The 21,604-nt window shown below is 33.1% G+C and overlaps 1 long non-coding RNA gene across 2 annotated transcripts in view; it reads right to left on the bottom strand.

The window, feature by feature from the left end:
• LOC128247567 (uncharacterized) overlaps positions 1 to 21,604 on the bottom strand; it is a 57,830-nt gene that overhangs the window by 7,390 nt on the left and 28,836 nt on the right. For both annotated transcript variants that reach the window (XR_008263889.1, XR_008263890.1), the window contains exon 3: positions 1,751 to 1,830. This is a non-coding gene — a long non-coding RNA (uncharacterized LOC128247567). The remainder of the gene's footprint in view (positions 1 to 1,750; positions 1,831 to 21,604) is intronic.

The raw sequence follows: 21,604 nt of genomic DNA, 5'->3' as shown, positions 1-21,604 counted from the left end.
TATCCAACTAAATACGGTATGGTTTCACAGATAATATATAAAAATAATAATGCTCATAAACAATGGGCCTTATACATTTATCTGCGTATTATAGACTTTCTACTATTTCGATTGATCGATTGAAAATATAGTGAACGACTATTTTAGTAAGAAAGAGGGCAGTTAAGTTGTTTATAAATATATACTATATATGTGTGTGTGTGTGTGTGTGTGTGTGTGTGCGCGTGTGTGTATGTGTGTGTGCGCGTGTGTGCTTTATCTTTTATCTTTTACCGAACTGTTAAATTACAGGTAGGTAAACACACCAACAGTGGTTATCAAGCGGTGGGGGAGGAGGAGACAAAGACACACATGAACATACCCACACACACCTACAAGCACGCTAACAAACACACAAACACAATGACAAGCACACATACACGCACACATATATATACGATATACGGCGGGCATCTTTCATTTTCCGTCTTCCACATATACTCAAAAAGCTTTGGTCGGCCCGCAGTTATAGTAGAAGACAATTATTTATGGTGCCACGCAGTGAGATTGAACCCGGAATCATGTGGTTTGGAAGCAAACTTCTTACCGACTGCACATATATTTAATGTCTTATTAACAAATTTCTTACGGAAAAGGAAATGGAATCTCCAAACTGAAATATTCTGGTGTTGTGCATTTAATTTGTCTTCCACTACTAGTTGTAGACAGTATGGATGGCACTGTAAGAAGCATTTATATTCGAAACCTGAATTACTGAAAGAGTTTTCTGGACATTTAGTCTCTCCAACACTCTTTTCTTTTCTGTATCCACTAAGAAGGAAAATAAAGAAAATAAAACCATTGCGTTATCTTGTTTTACCTTTCGTCTAGAATCATTTTTACTTGAGAATAGAGGTTAATTAAAAGGATGTTTATGAGAAAAACAGGTTAAATCTACTGTATTAGTAATTTTATCATTATATTCCTCTCCAAATAGACAACAGTCTATGCATACAAGTGTGTTGGTGGGGTTTAAATGAAAGACGAGAGGGAGAACTTGACGTAGGAACAGAATTGGATAACATGAAATCACGTATTGAGAAGCGAAGTAAATAACAAACTGTTCGTGTAGTAAATTCTTTGATTACATCAAGGAATTTCAAACACATTATTTTCTATCTGTAATTATTGAACAAACGTTGGATACACATTACTATAGATTCGCGCTGGAAGAAATTTATGCCACAATTGTATTTAAATCTAGATTATCGTATGCTAGTGTATATATTACACAGATACACGTTCAGCAAATCACATGTATATTTTTCATATGTACATACATATCCGCACACATATAAGCAGATTTAAGGATGTGCTTGATGTATGTAGTTATGTGTGCATTTTCATGTGTATCTGATTATACAGGGTTATATATGTAAACATTTATATAATATGAATGCATAGGAGTGTAATTCTGAGTATTTTGTGTATGTGTAGGTGTAGGATTAAGACACAATCAAATTACTGGGACTACAATATTGACAATGTATGAGTGAGCTGACTTATGATGAGGAAAGTAGCAGCAAAAAAGATAGAAGTGAAATGTAAAAGTGGAAATAAGACGGCTTGGAGAATTAAGAGGAAGAGGGGAAGTATTGTAGCAAATATTGATAGAGAATCGAGAATATGTTTGTGTAGAGACGCAATACAGAACATGTTTCTTGGTAACATGATAAGACTACCATTTTTAAAGAACGTCTAATATACTCACATGTCAATACGATAAACGATAAGAGCTGCCTGTTTTCTAAAATGTAGTCTCGTATCTTGGGAAATTTCATCCAGTTTTATCTATATGTTAAATAATTTAAAATGCAGCACTATCAAATTTCTCAATAATTTACATGAAATACGACAATCAAAATAACAATAATGATAAAACGATAATCATAATGATGATGAAACTAAAACAACCGACTTGATTGTATTTGCATTTCGCTTTCACTGCGTGTTCCATTTCGATCTGATAAAGTAGCAGTTATTTTGAGATTAGACGAAATAATAACAGTGCAAATATTAAAAGTTGTCTTTAGCTAAAAATACTTTTAAAACAATTGTTAAAAATTTATAATCATTGATATTTATCAGTATTGTCGTCGTCGTCGTCGTCTTCAGTCGAATATTTATACTAATCGAACTACTAGATGTAATTTCAAATACTGTTACGATTTTATTACTGTTCAAAGTGAATTAAACAATGCTGTGAAAAGTACCTTAATTCTTTAACCATTTTGCTATGGTTTAAATAACTGTAATTTTGTCAGCATGTAAATAAAATTCTGGCTTATTTGAAGATAACTATGTTCTGATTATTTAAATGTATTTACCAGTGATGTATGCGAGATTAAATTTTTATTTATTAATATGCGGAATTTTAAATGTTAAAATGAATTATATTTGCAAGAATCCAAGTAATGAGTTGGTATTTTAGATTCCTATTACGTGCTAGCTGACTCTGAAGACTGAATTGAAATATCTCGTGGAAATTCTGTTTGTGCTTTACATATATGGGCACATTTTGTGACCATGTTAAAATAGGAAACTAAGCTAAACTAGTAAAATCTTTGAAGTCTTATTCTTTCTGAAAGGGTAACATTGAACAGTTAGATCAGCGTTCAGGGCATTTTGAGCTATTACGAAGGGATGTCAGAGATAGTAGGCAGGAGCATCAGAAAAAAGTCCCTGTTGAAACACATTTCGAAAGTCTCAAAAATTGTGTTATAAAATAAAAGCAACATTTACTCCAACAAATGATATTTTCTTAATGTTTTCTGGAATTTTCCGAATAAACTATTACACATGGCACGTTGAACAGTTATTGTTTAAGAATCAGTTTATATCTAATATACGGGGAAGGGGTGCTGAAAAGTTCCCGGCTTTAGGTAAAAGAAAATACAGGAGGATCAGTTGATTATGATCTTATTCAACATATTCTCCTTTCAGATTCATTCACTTATTGAAGCCACCCTTACGTTTTTCTAAGCCATGTAAGAGAACTCAGAAGCTTGAGCCCCTAACTACGACTTTTGAGGTACCCTTAAAGCTTGGGACTTTTCAGCATCCCGCCGTATAGTAACTGACATGCATTGTCCATGAATGAAGAAATAACATACTTCAATGTACGTTTTTACAAGTAATTGTTTGTATAATGTTATAAAAAATTCAGTTGTTTTTGTAAATACCTCACATTTGTTTAGTTATTCGGTGGATGTTGATGTCAATAAAGATATAAAAAATTATGATTAGGGTGTACTCAAACGCTGCTTAGTTTGTGTTTTGTTCCCCTTCAAATTGTCCGGCGTAGATTGAGCTTACTTGTGATTATAACCTATGCAAAACTATTCAATATATAGGATATGGTGTGAAGTGGATGCGGTTCCCCTTTCTAGCAGAGCGAATAGATTGCGAAGAATCTTCCCCTTTGGTTCGGAAAGCTGTAGAGTATCGATTACTTCTTATATCGCCACACTTCCCATTATTGTATAAAACTTTCCCAACTGTACAATACATTTGTATTTTAATAGCCATAATATATCTGACAGATATTATATTAATTCGTAATAATGCGATATAATCCTTTTACAGGAAAAAAGAAGTAACGAGAAAATCACTTCAATCTATTTTGTTTTTAAGAAGTCATTAGTGGTGATACAATACTTTATGGAACCACAATGTAGTCGACACCAAAATTATTGAAATATATAAAAGAAGCATTCACATCACGAAATATATAGTTGCATTCGAACCTTGAGTGTAACTTTCTTTTTCATAAAGCGTCAACTGACCACAATATATTTTCATCACGATATCCGCAGATCTCCAGTCTACAGAGAAGGAATGTAGATCTTACTGATTGGTAGGTGAGTGGATAATCAATCATTTATTTTAAAGTATTATTTAACAGTTCTAAAAGCTGGCCAGTGGAGAGTCCAGTTGGAAAAGTCTTTCGGTCAAAAGATAAGTTAAGTCAAATATAGTTAGTATTGCGTATATTCACACCAACTAGTTTTATTTGTTGATATATAATATTAGATTAGGTGAAGATGAAAGTTATATATCTGGTTAGAAGCTCTCACACTGAAGAAAATCTAAAATGGTTTCGAATTATGTTGTCCATGATCATTATTGAATCGAAAACTACTAACATTAGCCAATAGGGCACAAAAGCTTTCCCGCCAACGCTAACGCTAAACAATTGTAAATAGCATTTAAGAATCGATCAAATTTCCTGTGACATGCCTTTCTAAATGTTTCTGTTCAAGTTGCATCGTGATAAAGCCACCAATGCTATTTCCATTTGAAACCTAGATTTCTAGATTGATGTTGCTTCGATCCAAAAGTCACTTCTCGTTCTTGCCTGCTCGATGATAAACTGCCAGTTTCCTCTTAATTCTATTCCGATTCTTGCTAAATTCTAAATGTGATAGAAGCCAATATTTATTTCTAAATCAAATACAAGATGGCACGATAAATGGGTTTTTTTCCGTCTTGTAAATTCCTGAAAATCATCTACATTTCTTTCACTAAAACACTGTTAAAACTACAGACATAAGATTATTTGTGTGTTATGTATCTAATTCCATATAAATCAAATTGAATCAAGTTAAATCTTATTTCTATACAATTCCAATCGTTTCATAAGCGTCCGTTCTGAAACACCAGGATTCAGCTTTCACATTTCTCTGCATCCATATTGTTTTTCACTCAGTAAGTCATTTGAGTGTAGTTCAAAAACATGGTGAAACTACACCATTGCAAATACTTCTGTCTAATTGCTAACTTTAAAAGAGACAACTGTGTTTGGATGTAGAAAAGTTTCAACGAATATATACTGAACTGTCATCTATTATTCATTATATATTGTTAAATTGGTCATAAATATTTGTTCTCTTGTAACATTGAATTATCTGGTGTCATATTTTATTATAGCTTGCAAGTATAACTTCTTGTGTCAGATCAACGCATTGTAATAGGTATTTTCTTTAGGTATTCTACTTTGGTTATAGAGTGTAGTATTCAAATCCAGGAAAAAACTGTTAATTCAAGCCAGTTGTAATCAAAATTATATAATCTTTGGCTTAGTAGTTGATATATTGCCAAAGAGCTGCATATTTAATAAAAAAAATAATTAGATTTAAAGCAAATCAAATTGGATTTTCTAGCGTTTTACGGGTGGTGGGTATTTATTCAGAGCGATGTGTTTAAAAATCTCATAACGTAGCATGTAATATATCAGATAACGTAATGCTTCATTCAATGACTCCTCTTCGCAGAAAGCTCGAATATACGGTAGCAAATTCTTAAGCAATGTATGGCTAAATGTCATTGTAAAACATGAAATCTGATAAAAATCTTGCCTTAGCACCTACTTCTGAGAGGAGGATTAGTACTAATTCTATTAACTATGAGTACCACATACAAGTGGATACATATCTTTGTAAGTTCAAAAGCAAAATTATCTGTCATTTACAAAATCATTGTTTAAGGAAGATTATTGTTTATCGATATGAGGTCATAACAAGAGATCGTATGTATCATTACATAACTTTGTTTGGAAATCTAGATTACATTATTATTCTCATTCGTTCAAGTATTGAAGAAAATGTAATTCTACAAATCTTAGTAAATGCATTTAGGAGTTAAAAGATAGGGAAACTAAGTATGATTTAACATGGCCCATAATTAGTTACGCGCTCTTGTACAATACTGGTGATTTAAATGTGATTTTTTTTGCCCTGGGGAAATGTATTACATATTTACTACAAAATTAATATTATTGAATTGTAAAGGTAATTTTACATTGAAATGCTCTCACATATATAGAACACAATTTAAATATATCAATTATGTATAACTCTTTAACTGCTTTTCATATAATATGCATGATTTCATGTAATATAATATGCATAATTCTCCTTAAAATATTTAGCACATAAAGATGGATAACTAACTGCCCTGGTGCAAAATTTCTGTTTCTAATTCTCGTAACGTAGAATTCCTATGTTTATTTTTGCTTCTTTCGTTATTTAGTGATGGCACCAAAAGTAAAGTTCTAAAGTTGCTTTAGAATATTCTATTTAATGTTAATGTTCTTTTTGTATCCGTTCGTCTACGAGAGATACTTCGTTTGATAACTTTGAATTTAACCTATCTTGGATTGCCTTGATAACTTTGAGTTAACAACATATATTTTCGGGAATATTAATTTGACTGGTATATTCTGTATCAAAATATGCTGGGACAGCAGAAACGACCGTTGGTATTATTTGGTCTAATCCTGTACTGATCAACTATCAACTAAAAATGCAATTTTCTCGATTCTTATCCTTGTATATATATATATATATATATATATATATATATATATATATATACATATATATATATGCATACATACATACATATATACATACATACATACATACATACATGCATACATGGATATTACGCATGAAAATACATACGGACTTATAAATAAAATTAAAAGAAACTTATACAGCCCGTTTGTTTTAGTGTACCTAACCATGGTTAGACGCGTAGAGTTGTGTAATCAAACCGCAACGAACCATCTTCAAAATCTACGATGATGAATTTTTTCCAGCCCTCCTAAATTTAATTCAGTATTTACATTATGATACGGAACCGGGATACTTTTTTGGCATTAACTTGTATACATTAACTTGAAGTATTCTTCCGAAGAAGATTATAATATATGAAGTGCCACAAAACAGCTATTTCTTGTAAGAAATATACGATCAGTTGTGGATCTGATATTGGAAGTGGATATGGCCACGGCCAGATGTATTTTTGCGTTCGTAAACAGTCGGTTCCCAATGCTCTTATCAAAATCTGTAAGACAACACATTAATGGCAACTGAATAACACCAGATAAATCTCGTTTGTGTCACTTTTCGATTTTACTTATGAAGACGATGAAATAACTTGGCCAATGGCTCAATTCAGCCAAAATTATGATTCCATTACGATATGCTTTAAGAAACCAAGGAAAGAACTGTCATTTATTACAGCTGGAAACGATACATCTATAGCTGAGATTCCCGAACGAATTCTTTTAGTGATTGTGGTCTAAGAAAGTGAACAAAGGTGGAAACGCCAACTGCGACAATATTCCAGTGAGAAACACTAGTCCAATATTTTATTGGCACTGAATGGCAATAATGGATCAATGCCGCATAAATCTTATAATGGGAGAAAATGAGGGGAAAGTACATGCATCTTACAAAAATAATCCTCGTTATTCAACTGATATCTTTAATTATATATGTGTAATGAATAGATCTTGTCCTTCGATTTTTCCTCTCACTCTCTTCTCTTTTCTCAACATCACTCTATCTTCTAATGTTCTTTTCCAAAAATCTGATTCTTTTTTATTCGAATTCTGCTTAGTTAATGCAAATAGGTGTATGTCTAGTTTATTTCCTCAAATTTTTAAATCCGTCTTGTTCCATAAATGCATGCTTATCTCTGTACGTAAATATTCACCTGCGTATGTACAGAGATAAACAAAATCTTATTGTAATGTGCTAAAAACTGTTTAAAACTAAATAAATTTAAATTGCTCCAGGTACTACAGAACGAGTATATTTTCTTGGCCTTTAAAATAGTAATCCGCATACTTTTGATTTCATGACCGCGACATTAGTTACTGGTCTTCTTGTACTTGTTGCTGTATTCCTTCTCACGTTAGTTACTGATACGTGACATAATGTTAATCATTCGCAAGCGGACACAGTTTCCGATGGAAGATCATATTTCATCGCATATTGAAGTGCATTTTTAATAATCCGTTAACTTGACGACAGATATTGCCGTTGGAAATTCATTCAGGATAACTTTATACCATTTTCAGAAATGTAGGTCTGTAAAACATTAAACAAGCTTCAATAGGTCTTGAGTTCATTCTATCATATATTGACGGACTATTGCTTGCAAGTGTACTGTATACAGCGGTTTCTTGCAAATACCACGTAAAATCCTCGTATCCGATCCACTTTCATCACACCTCTTCAGCTCAGTGGAATTATATCACAAAATAATCCGCAAAACCATTTTCTCGATGTGGTGTAAATTTGACCCTTTTGTGATGTAATTTCAGCTGAATAACCGAAATGTGACATATGCGATCTAATACTGAGGCTAGCAATGCAACAGAAGTGAGAAGAAGACACCATCGAGCAACAAAGACCAATAAACTAATGCCTTATTCATATGGCCATCAACATTTTCCTGGAACGGTGCATAAGATTTTACCAAGACCTTTATCTTGCACGTTTCAAATTCAATATTCAGAATATGTCTTTTCAATGATATCATTTGATAGTTAAGGCATATTAACAATAGACTGGTTTGTCTTCATCTGGGATCTAACGAGAACTTTGAAATGGAACAAGTGATTGATGCTGCTGCAAACCTAAGTATTTATCGATTATTGATTATTTTGCATTCTTTGTTGCTCTTCTGATTCAAGCACACGGTCCTTAATAAACTACTGTCAATGAGTGTAAATCTAGTAAATTTCTCCCACAGGTGTAATGTGCGGAAAACATAGGTGGTATTTAAGATAAGAAAAATGATCTAAGCCAAGAAACAAGTTTTGTTAGATAATGTGGTCGATATATTTCAAATATCATGTTTTTCTAAATCTATCGCTCGGTTTCCATGTTTCCGATAACTAAAATAGAATAATTCGAGCAAACATAATTCATACTTGATTGTAAGAAAAGAAAATGCATTTCTTTTATTCTATTATTTATTTCTCATATTTTCTCTTTCGTTTAGCAATCTTTCCAGCTGTATTTATTATAACTCACCGCAACCAGATCTAAAGATTTCCTTCCTCATGAAAATTAAGATGGTACAAAGGAAATATAGCAGATTTTCAATGTTAACCCTGAATAATTTGTTCTTATTCTGAATGACGCCCCGCAAAAAATATGTACATGATATAAATATTACGTTGAATTTTCTCGAGATGCCTATCGTATTTGTTAATATTGATATGCCTTATCAAAATGTATAAACTGAATGAAATATTTCATTTGTGTCACACTAAGATATTCAGATTTTGGGTGAGGTAGCTAATGTAAAGAAAACCTTCATTTCATATTTTCTTACAAACGTGCGCGCATGAATATGTGTGGTTGTATGTATATTAAGCCAATTATATTCCAGAATTAATGCTCCATGGTTCCAATAATATTATTGCGCAGCTGAACTCGATACTATATGTTTGCTGGTGGAAATTTAACAAGAATTTTCTCTGATGTTGTCACTGTTGTCAATTGAAATGTGGTGCAAAACACATTTTCTCTTTGATAATATTCTATGTTTCAATGTGAGAAGAAGATTATGTCGAACTGATGCAATGCACATTAGGATTCATAGGACATTAATTAATAATTCACTTTCTGCTATAAAAGTCAGAATCTGATGAAGGAAATGTTCACACTATGTCAATGAATTACGTTTGCTCATGATCCAATTAGGGAAAATTAAAGAAGCCGTTTAAGCTGCTAGGAGTAGAAGTCATACATCCTTTAAATCCCATCTTACATCTTAAAATAAATAATCTAGTCTTATATACATAATAGCTGAAGAAAATTGGAAGATAATCACAGGAAAACATCTTAACCATTTTAAACACGGTCCACCTGAGACTAAGCATTAATCTGATGACTAAGTTTGCTTTCCAAATGAATTATGCATTGTATGCCATTATTTTAGAAGCTATTCAAGTGAGCCAAACAAGAATTAAACTACTTCTTTACGCAGTTGACACAGAGAACCTTGATGCATTCCTAATTCTACTTTCAAACACACAAAAACAGTTTTAGGGATGCAGTAATTGAATCTACTTCATGTCATATGTTAAGTGATTAGTATTAGAGACATCATAGACTTATTTCTAATGTTATTTTCTAAATTTTGTTGGACTTTTGCTATTTGATCGTAGGATCCTGGTTTCGATTCCGAGACCGATGGTGAGTGAGTTGTGTTCTTGAGCAAAACACTTGATTTTACGTTGATCCAGTTCATTCAGTAGTAATCAGATAGCCGTCTAACGGATTGGCATCCTCTCCAGAAAGCATGTTAGCCTGCTTACCGTCCAGCCATTCGTACGCTACAACAATGTGGGGAAGTGCATTGAGACCAGCGGTGTATAACAACATCTGATAGTTTCGTCAGTGAAAGGATTTTCTAAATGATGTGGTGACAGATTATAGTGCCGGATAAAATGGCATTTGTTCTGACTGTTTAAGATCGGAATTTCGATTCCACATAAGACAACATTACACTTCACCTTTCTGAAATCAATAAAAAAATACACCTGCCAAGTTTTATAGCCGACATATTTGACAGTAACCTTTCTTCAAATTGCGTCTATTCAACAAATCATTATTTTGTAAATATTAACGACGAACGCTAAACAAACCATCAGAGAACTGTTTTGCTTAAAGCAACAAACAAGAAAATTTGTACAAAATACTTCAGTATATTCAAGATAGATGTCTTAACTAAATGCCTTTCTAATTTGCGGTCCCTCGTGGAAGTTTACCACAGATTTGAGTTTTCAATTTAACAATACTTTACTTATTTTATTCAGCTTTATGAGAAAATTGATTTATTGCTTGCTAATGCAATAAAATAAGTTAAAAACGTTACCAGTTAAAATACATAATCTGACGTTTGCTAAAAATATCAGATATCAACAGAAAAAAGGCTTTTCTTTATAATGCAAAAGACATAACTTTATTTGAATTTTTTTCTAGTTGTTACTCTGTTGCTCAACATGCCGTTCTTTATCTTATGTTCTTTTTTCACCGGCATTTTTTAAAAATATTTTTTCATTTATTTCCTTTACAAATGTTCCATTAAAATAATATATATTTCGTCTGTATACATTTTATATCACAGTGTGCATACATGCATAATCGCGACGGATACACAAAGATACTCTCACATTCACACATACATATATACACATAAATACATACATATAGTCACTATACGAGTATGAATTACTATATATTATATATACATGCGCGTGTGTATGTATGTATAAGTTTGTGTGTGTGTGTGTGTGTGTATGTGTGTGTGTGTGTGTGTGTGTATCTAGGACCGGTAGTGTTGCCTCTCTTCCCCACAACGCCTGCTTTAATAGGAAATTTAAATATAGAGAAAAGAACAAAATCGTTTCTCTGAATAACTTCAAAATATTCACAAAAGAATTTTTCGCTGAAATGTAAACAAAAAAGTTTTACCAGATGGAAAAAAGAAAAAAGGAATATCTACAATAGTAAATTAAAACTATAAAGATAATAAAATACCAATATGAATTGGGGTAAGATATGAAATAATAAAATAAAAAGGAAGATAAATATACGTTACAAAACTGTTTTTTGAAAATTATTCAAATCAGTCTATATGCTAATTAGTTTAGGATGATTGATTGGGTCTACACACTGTGAAGCGAATGCTATTTTCTGTGGGTTTTGGGGTGATAGTGGTGGAGGCTTGTATTCTTCTTGCTTTTATCGGAAAGCAACATAAAGGAAAAATGAGTAGACTTAAACATTATATATAATATGAACTTCCTACAGATGCGACTGGAATTTATCGATATGAAAGTGAAATATCAAGGAAGAATTATGTTCAAGATTACAAAGGAAATTTTTCTTAAAAAAAAAAAAAGATATAAGCAGGAGAAAATGTGTGTTTAATGTTTTGGAAAATAGCTTTCTTGAAATCGGATATATTTAATAATTTTCGAAATCGAAATAAAATCTGGTGAAAACCATAAGAAATTGCATCAGGTATATATACACTTATTCAGTCATATTCTTGTTTGTTCTTTTTTTTTTGAGGGAGAATAAAGAGTGGGTAGAGTTGTTTTCTGTTTTTTACTTTGAAAGTCTAAGATAATTTGAAAACGTAGTCATATTTCGTCGCTTGAAATAATGATTTCCTTTGGACGTGGCAGTGAAAAATGTCATACTTTGTAGTTTAGCGTGAGTGAAAAGTAAGGCACATGAATTGGCGTCAGTTTTACAAGAAATTAAACCCTTTGATGAGATCTGACTCCGATTCTAATGTCATCAGGATCATATTTCTTAAATGTATGTTGATCATATCATTGGTATCGACATTAATATTACGAATATAGATTATAACTATGAAATATAGCGTCCTTGTTTTATAGGAAATTATTTATTGCATTAGCGTGTAGTGAGATACTAGTTCAAATCCAAACTAGATAGCCATTCCGATACTGAGAAAGCGTGTATCAATTTAATTAGTATAAATTAAAAATTAATGGTGAATACGTAGCACATATTTTCAGTTATGCCGTTTGTATTTATAACATATATATGTACACACGCACAGTACACACAAACATACACACACAATCACACTCTCACAGAGAGAGAGAGCGAGCGGGGGAAAGAAATAAAGAGAAAGAGAGAGAGAGGAATAGAGTGTTTGTATTGGGTTGGTTAAATAGTTCGTTCGATTTTGGTGACATTAAACTTGAAGCACTGAAGCAAATAGTTAACTTCAGTCTGCCCATTGCGCATACGCACTCGTTAAATACTTGACACTTTGTCGTAGTTCTATACGAACGTTCCACTAGAAAGGTTGTAGTTTGTGTGCTTTGGATAGCAATGGGGATAGAGAACCAAAACAAACATTATTGACGCTTCATGCTTTATATTTTATAAAGGGTAAGAAAGCAGAAGAAACTTGCAGTAAAGTAAATTTGTGTACAGAGAGGATGTTATTACAGAACACGTATGCCAGAGCGATTTTCAAGATTTCGATTGAAAACTTTTCCTGTTCAAAGTGCGGCTCGCTTTGGTCGGTCAAATGAGATTAGTGGTTACACAAACCTTTGTAATGAGACCAGGATCCAAATATTCTCCAAATATCCAAATCAAGTGTTGAAAACAACGTACGTCAACTTGATTATGTCAGCCTTCACATAACGGATTTCCATCTGCGATTCTTTGCAGAAACGTAAAGAAAACGATCTGTTTTGAAGAGAATGGTAACAGGAGACGGAAAATGGATGTGAAGCTGAAGGTGAGAGTGCGGCGGCCACCACAAGCAATCTCCGAAGCAGGATTTACTCAAAGGTTATGCATTCAGTATGATGCGATTCGAAAAGTGTTGCTTGTTAAGAGCTTCTTCCCACAGACAGGACCATAAATTTGGATGTATACCGTGGCCAGTTGGACAAATTAAATGTGGCAATCCACCAGAAACGTTCAGCACTTGTTTATCATAAAGAATTGTCTTTCATACCGAGAATGTCAGACTGCACACTTCTTTGCTAATGCAATAGAACCTATTGGAGATTGGCTGGAGTTTTGCCACACCCTGCATATCCGCCGAATCCTGAGGTTTCAGATTTTCATCTGTTTCTTTCTCTTCAAAAGTCATTGAATGGACAGACCGTCAACTTTGAGGAGGATGTAAACATTACCATGGAAAAGCTTTTTCGCCAATAAAGACATGAAATTCTTTAAGTAGGAAATAATAGATCTGCAGACAAGATTTCAGAAAATAGTGGAACAGTAGTTATATCAGGAATTGAATAAATAGCTTAGCGCTGAAGACTTGAGTCTTGTTTTGCCTTGAAAAACGAACAGAATTTTTTTTGTAATCCAATATACAATCCAATGTGTGTATGTGTGTGTGTGTGGGGGGGGGGTGCGTACACTCACGTCGATTTCGATATATGCTGGTCCTAGCCATCAGTCAATTACCCGATTCTTGTCTCCGGTGATACATTACACCGACTTCAATTTTACAGAGTCATAATCTGTGCAGATAACAGCACGATCGGAAATTCTGGGGGACAATTTGGATGTTATGCTCCGCTTTTCCTTCTTTCTCCTAACTTTTCAGAGCGAATTGTTTTATTGTATTGTATCATGAATTTCTTCATAATTTTGCGCTCAGTAATTTGTGTCTTACTTTTGAATGAAGCGATGGTTATATTTGAATTTGACAAATTTGTTTTCAGTTTATCTTCGTATATTAAAATCCCTCTCCCAATACACCAAACACTTTCATAATGCTGGTTGTAAAGTAGAAATTAGAGTAGATATTCCTCATTCATCTGAACTGCGTGTCCGGTACACTTAAATTAAGACTGGTTATAAAAAGCTTTCATTTTAAAAGTGATACATTTCTTAATAAACATTTATAACAATCTTCGTTATTCCACATAAACCCATGGATATTACTCAAGTAGTCTTCACCAATACAGTAGCCAGGATTTTCTGATACCGATTGATTCAGACAATTCTCCAGAGACAAGTACAACTTTCAAAGACTCATCAAAAGAAATAATGTGGAACATATTAAGTCCTGCAATTTTCCTTAATGTTTCAATCGGTGTCTCCCAGTTCACTGCACCAAACATTTTGCGAAAACCTAGAAAACAACGTAAAATTCCTGAATTTTTTCCTGTATCCTTTATTTCCAGCCTGTCTCAAATAATGTATCATGTCCTCTATCCGTCATCTGATATAAAACCGCATGGGGATTCTGAGTTAATGTTTATCAATAGGAGTAATTATTCTGTTAATGAGGATACGTACCAGAATATTACCGGTAGTAAAATGAAAAGAAATTATGAAATAGTTATCACAAAATATTGTATTCAGAGAATTCCTAAATGTTCTTCCCATTTGCTGCAGATAGAATCTCAACTGTCTTCTATGTCCATCATTTTTCTTTCCCGTTTATTGAAGTTCTTTTGTACTAGTCTTTCGAGATTAAGACAACTGTTTTTTTCTTTTTTTTTTCCTTTGAGCATTTTTACTCAGATTCCGAATTACGTCTAATTTTTTAAAACGTAACTTCAAGTCTGTTCTCTCTAAAATAACCCTTAAGATGGGTAACAAAGTATTTCAAAGGAATCACAATATGTTGCTTCATTAAAACACCCACTAGATTTTCTGTTCTATCTAGATTTGGATGAGTTGAATTTAATTTATCTAATAGCTCACGTTTTCTATTCTTAAAGTTGATGTATTCAATAATTTGATGTCACTGATTTTTATGTTGTGAAATTTTGAAAGATACTTTGTAGTGCAATAAAGAGTTATCTGAGAGCCGACAGGTGTTATGGATTAAACGAATGAAACGAACATAATTCTTATTTCGTTTTCCGGTGATTATGTAATCAATTAACTGTTAGTCCTTTGACCGAGGATGCATGCAAATTGTTTTCTGGTTATTTGCTTGCTAGAACAGAGAATTTGTAACAAAGATAACAAATTCATTACAAAAAGACAGCTGACGCGGCCCAATGCATTTTTATCTTTTTACCAACAGTGTGTTTCCAACTACAGAAATACTATCATCACAAAGGAACCTAAGCTGGTGTTATAATCAACACACTGTAGGACATTGTCATTATGAGAGAGCTATCAGAATGTGAGGTGTCTTTGTTGGGTTTGTTGCATTATTGGAGAGAACCAGCTTATTTAATAAGCTGTTCCCTTTGTTAATACTTTAATGACATACGTTCTCCCTCAAAATCTTCCTTCAAAATCCTAATTCAATCAGTTAGACCGGGAGAATTTACTGTAGTTGTGTCAAGGGAAATTGTTATAGCAAACTCAAAAAGAAGCTAACTTTTATTTTCTTCGTTGTCCTCCAAATAGAAAATGTGTTAAGTATCTATTCATTCAAGCTGGATTTATCCAATCCATGAAAATAAGTTCCACTAACAGCCGAAATAACAATGCCTTACTTATTGAACTCCTTTCAGGTGGGCCGTGTTCTTGGTAAAACAAAACTATTTCCGGAAACAAAGCAACTTTCTAAGAAGACATTTTTGTATGTGCATTTCCACTTCAAAATCCTGAATAACTTACCACATGCAGTAAGCAATCTGATAAACATGAGTATGAAAGTTTTAGGGATCCTTTTGTCACCCACATCTTAGTCCATGAAAGCAGTGCATCCACTGAAAATACCTGCTTCATCACCAGGTGAGGACACGAGTAGGATACGTTCTTTATATAATTTATACAGCAGAAGGACGATCACTCGTATATCGTTACTGTGGAAAATACCAAAAATGGATTCTAGTAATAGTATTTTATATTGTACTCGTCCTGTATCCGCATTGGCTGTGGGTGCGTTTGCAAATATACTATTTAGAAAAGGGATTGAATGACAATAAGTACAAAGAAATCCAATAAAATACCCCCACACCTAATTGATTATAGTGGTGAGGACTAGTAAATATCCAAACAAACATTAGGTCATAAAGATAACATGCTGGTGAGAAGTATGCGACGAAAACCGAAGACATCAGAATAACCTGTCTCGTACAAAGTGCATACACCAAGGATTATCAGTTGACCTACAGAATAACATATTGCACTACATACATCAAACTACTTGAAAATGATACAAAATTCTTCTCTATGCACACATACAAACGCACACACACTCACATTCACGTACACGCCCATATACGTGTGGCTAACGCATTTCCTAGATAAATGCTCAGACGATGATAGCCTCTCTGCGTGAGGGCGCTTTAACATGGAATGGTATGCGGAACCAAATTATTGGTGGAGATACATGAAACCATGAATAAATAAGAGACAAGTGATGCTCTGAGTTCAGATCCCACTGAAGTCAACTTCCGCTTTCATCCCTATGGAGTTGATAAAATGAAATACCATTTCAATTACTGACATCGATGTAATCAAAAGCGCCTTAAACTGCTACTAACATCCGGGGACACAAATCTCATATTGACGAAACGTGCTTATTAAGCACATATTATATCGGCTGACGAACTGAACATCTGCACCATTGGATGGTACCACCGTATCACGTAATATCACTGTATCAGGTCATTTGCACAGAATGCCAGGACGAAAATCGGTCGAAAACGTAAGAAATGTAATTACACAAATACGTGTGTAATTGTCTGCATAGATATATGAATATATGCATACGTATATAATCTATAAATATATATATATATATGTGTGTGTGTGTGTGTTTGCTTGAGCGTGTATAGTATAGATATTGTATATATATATATATATATATGTACGTATGTGCATGAGTGTAAGTATAATAATGCCATGTTGGGAAGTAACTATCACTCTTTTCCATCTCATTCCGTTTCCATCACCTTGTTACCCACATGACACTACGAGCATCAGGTCCCATGTTAATCACAGCAACTTCATCATCACAAAAACATCTCTCATTGGCTTTTCTCTTTTCCCACTACATCTCCTTCACAGCACATCTCCATTTCTTCGTTTCTCTATTTCCCAGTGCAATGACTTAATTGATGAGGCTGTGTGTATGTGTGCGTGCGTGTGTGTGTGTATGTGTGAATCTTCGATTAACTGTATATGTCCGAAAGCTTGGATTTTGCGACTTATGTAAAATCACCTCAGATGTTTAGCTGTGGCTCGAGAATCTAATTGTCTTTTGTTAAAAGACAGTTGTAGTCCAATTCAATTGACATTACAATATCATGATACTATTTGAACAAATATTTCATTTATTGTAATATGAAATATATTTGCAAAGAGATTCCTAACGTATAACATAATTCATAATATATAACATGAAAGAATGAATTCGATTTAAAGCAAATCTAATTTGCAATTTCCTAACGGTCTACGATGAAATTGTTTTTAGAATAATTATGTCGAGACAAGTATATAGCTTAGCTTAAAATACATCAGATAAACTACCTGAGACATATCCAGAGATATTCTTGAGAATTATGAGAAATTTTCAGGCCATATATGTAATGTTATTAACTAGAGAAAACGATGAAAATTAATATCTATTTGTAAATGTTCACCTACTGAAATAGATGTATCCGTATGTAACTCCGAGTAACAGACGTGATTTGGATTAATGAATGTATATACGTATATTTCCTCCACAAAAAAAAAATTATATATATAAAAGAAATACTTTCAAAATCAAGAACGATTATATTATAGGTGTATAAAGAAATCACTCCCGCGGCAAATAGATAACGTAATTATAATCTTATTAACAAATCGCATATCTCATTTCCAAACTATTATGCAAACAAAAATAAGTAATTCTCTAGCTAATACTATGAATCCCTCAAAATATATAGATGATATTAACTCTCATTGACAAAACCTGTTGGCTTTGCTGAAACAAATAAAATACTGTAAAAAACCACCCAAAATAAGTATTTTAATGGACACTATAAACAGTGTAACTATTTTTCATCCAAATCCCAAAAGTATTACACATTGCAATTTATTAAAAATATTTCTAGTATTTCTAATATCGATAATATTTCATGTAATACTTCCCAGTTTACTTTCGCTAATCTTAAACCCCACAATAGCTTTTTCTAATAACGTAATGAATGATTCTAGTCTCATTCAAAACAACAAGAATCTATCAATTAATTGTACCAGAATATGTAGGAAACAGAATATTACGTTGCGAAGGGTTTCATTTTCGAAAAAGGTCAAAACGTACATTGTTGACTTATAAATTATTAAACATAATTTTCCTCAACAATATATATGATGTTTTTCACTAACAAAGGATAATTTTTATGTGGAAGAAATTTATGCTTGTTTACTTTTATAACATATATATGAATCCACCTATCCATACACACACACACGTATATACACTCGCCAGTAAGTTAACAAATGAACGGATGTTGCATTCAGCACGAATAGTTGTCTTGATCTCAGTAATACATATACATTAGAAGGGTATTACATCACACAAACACGAGTATATGTATGTATGTATGTATGTATGTATGTATGTATGTATGTATGTATCTATCTATCTATCTATCTATCTATATGTCTGTCTTACCGGAGTGAGCACATAAATGTGAAACAATGTGTAAAAAACGGTACTCAAATACCAGAGATAAAGTAATATGCTTTATTTAAAACCAGCAGAAATATAACAAAAAGCTATTTCTCAGAGTTTCTGGCTCCCGTTTATCGGACAGTCTTGTTTTAAAAAAACAGTCCGATGAACGGGAACGTGAAACTCTGAGTAACAGCATTTTGTCATATTTCTCCTGCTTTTAAATAAAGTATATATATATATGTACATTCATTTATGTATTTTCCTTCCACTTATATTTTTCACTGCATCTCCCCACATGGAGGAAAAATTATTTCCATCATAGGTATTTTATCGGTTCTCCAAAGCTTGTCCGAATGAAACATCATGTATCTAACAGCAAAAGAAACAAAAAAAATAGCACCAGTACTTACCTGGTACTCATCAGCTGAATCTATCGGACCTACTTTAAATAAAGTGCCTTGTTCAAGGTATCAAACCCATGACGTGTTAATCAGGATTCCGACACACTAACCTCTAGGGATTGTGGTCGAGCCCAGGCGAACTGTTATATTCTTATAAAAGTAGGTTCATTTTCATATTAATAATCGCTAGGTAAAATTACCGGAACAGCTACCTGATTTAAATTTCCTCCAATTCATTGCGGGTTCAATGTATTGCAACTCTTCTGTTTTTAAGATTGTTTGAAAATATATAAAAATCAATGGATATTTAGAGATGTCTTTTCAGTCATATTTACTTTCACACTCTTTTTATTAACACGGTGTTCTTAAAGGGTATTTCGAAGTCGAAATGAAAAATATCGAAAATTAACTTTCTTTTTATTTCACAATCGGTAAATGAACTCCAATTTGTCTAGTGAATAATGTAGAGTATTTCATTTAACTAACTCCACTAACTATAATGTCGATATATCTGACTCAGCCTGACATCTCTTTTTCTATGACTTCATTTCATTCATTTTCTCGTTGCGACATTGTTTAACACTTTTCAATTCATTCTACATTTACATATTTTTTACTTGCTGTTCATGTCCCTATTACAATGTTACAAGTTTAACACTTACAGGGAAAATATGAGCAGGAAGGCGATAACATAAGTCCGATGTTCTGGAGAGGAAAGACAGGGCAGAAGGGCTGATGAGGGATTATGCTGTTGAACACTGCAGATTTGATGAGAAGTTCAGAAGCTCTTGAGTGAAGGAGATACAAGATCAGTCAGCTCCAAGAGAAGAGACTATTGTAGTAATAATAGTGATAGAAAACACACGAAAAGAATACATCTGTGGGATAGAGACTGGAGTAGGTCTGAGCATGATCTAGCACTAATCAGTCCTTATGTGGGTTTTGTCCAGGATATATGTGTGCGTAACAGTAATAAATCTCTAGTTGAAAGAGCAGTTCACCGTTCCGGAGATTTATAAAGTGTCACCAACTCAGCTATACAAAGTATCGCCAACTATTGGGGGCTGAAATATTTTCTGGCACTGAAGATAATGACCAGTCTTCGGAGCGCAATCTGAGTTATATAAAGGATGTTTTTCGCCAAGCGAAGATAGTGAAGTCCTACAATTGGAAATATCTATTGGAAAACAATTGGAAAAAAGTGTCTGCCTCAGTTCCGATCATATTTAGAGAAGTGTAGTTCAATGATGTATTCTTGATACGAGTAGTGTTTAAATACTTCTACTGTTAAAACAGATTGGTAACGCCCTACTGGAGGATGCTATAGTAGTTACCATTCTTGGTATCAGTACCTCTTTGACGTATGGTTTTGTGTGAATGACGAGTGTTTGGAGAAGGTTAAATTGGAATTAAGAGTGAACTCATCTGCACAAGGGTGGCCATTTTGGATGAGCCGTCAATTAGAATATATATGTGTATGTGTATACGCCTGTGTGTGAAAGAGACAGATATAGATAGATAGGCAGACAGATAAATAAATAAATAGATAGATAGATAGATAGATAGATAGATAGATAGATAGATAGATAGATAGATAGATTTATTACCTTATCTTATTTATTCTATAAATATTTATTACATTTCAACGTTCGTATTTAATAGTTGTACATCTATTTTTTCTTTTGCTTCACCAAACATTACAAAATGATTGCTTTTATTTATTTTCTATTCCTGAGATTTCCATATTTAAAATAATGTACACGCCCACATCACGTTGTTTTCTTACTTTATGTTTATCTCTACATATAAATATATGCCCTGTTAGCTACTTAATAATTTAAATAGGAAACATATCAAATCTTTGACTAACTAAATAACTCTTATATAGTAAGTCATAATAATATTTCCAGTCCTTCCGAAAGCAGTAATACTGTGTAGTTATGCGAAAATGAAAATCACATTTAGGTGCTGAGTACATTATCAGTTAACACGTCTCACTTGCGTAGATTTAGAAAGAAAATAGATTCGTAAAGTCAAGCGGTAAGCCTCTTCCAGTAAATACACTAAAGTGTAGCAGAGGCTGCGCGTTAAAGGGATTCGTCAATTAAATCAGCCCCAGTAGGTTTTTTAAGTGTGGTATTTATTCTATATGTATGACCGAATTCCGCATTGTTTGCGCCTACTAAATGTAATTAAAAGGCTTTGACACCTGAAATTATAGCAGAAGATGCAGTGAAACTTCTAGAATTATATATATA

This window comes from Octopus bimaculoides, chromosome 4, assembly GCF_001194135.2.
Source record: "Octopus bimaculoides isolate UCB-OBI-ISO-001 chromosome 4, ASM119413v2, whole genome shotgun sequence".
Lineage (NCBI taxonomy): Eukaryota > Metazoa > Mollusca > Cephalopoda > Octopoda > Octopodidae > Octopus > Octopus bimaculoides.
Note: the sequence above shows the minus strand (reverse complement) of the source record. Positions and strands in the feature narration are given on the sequence as shown.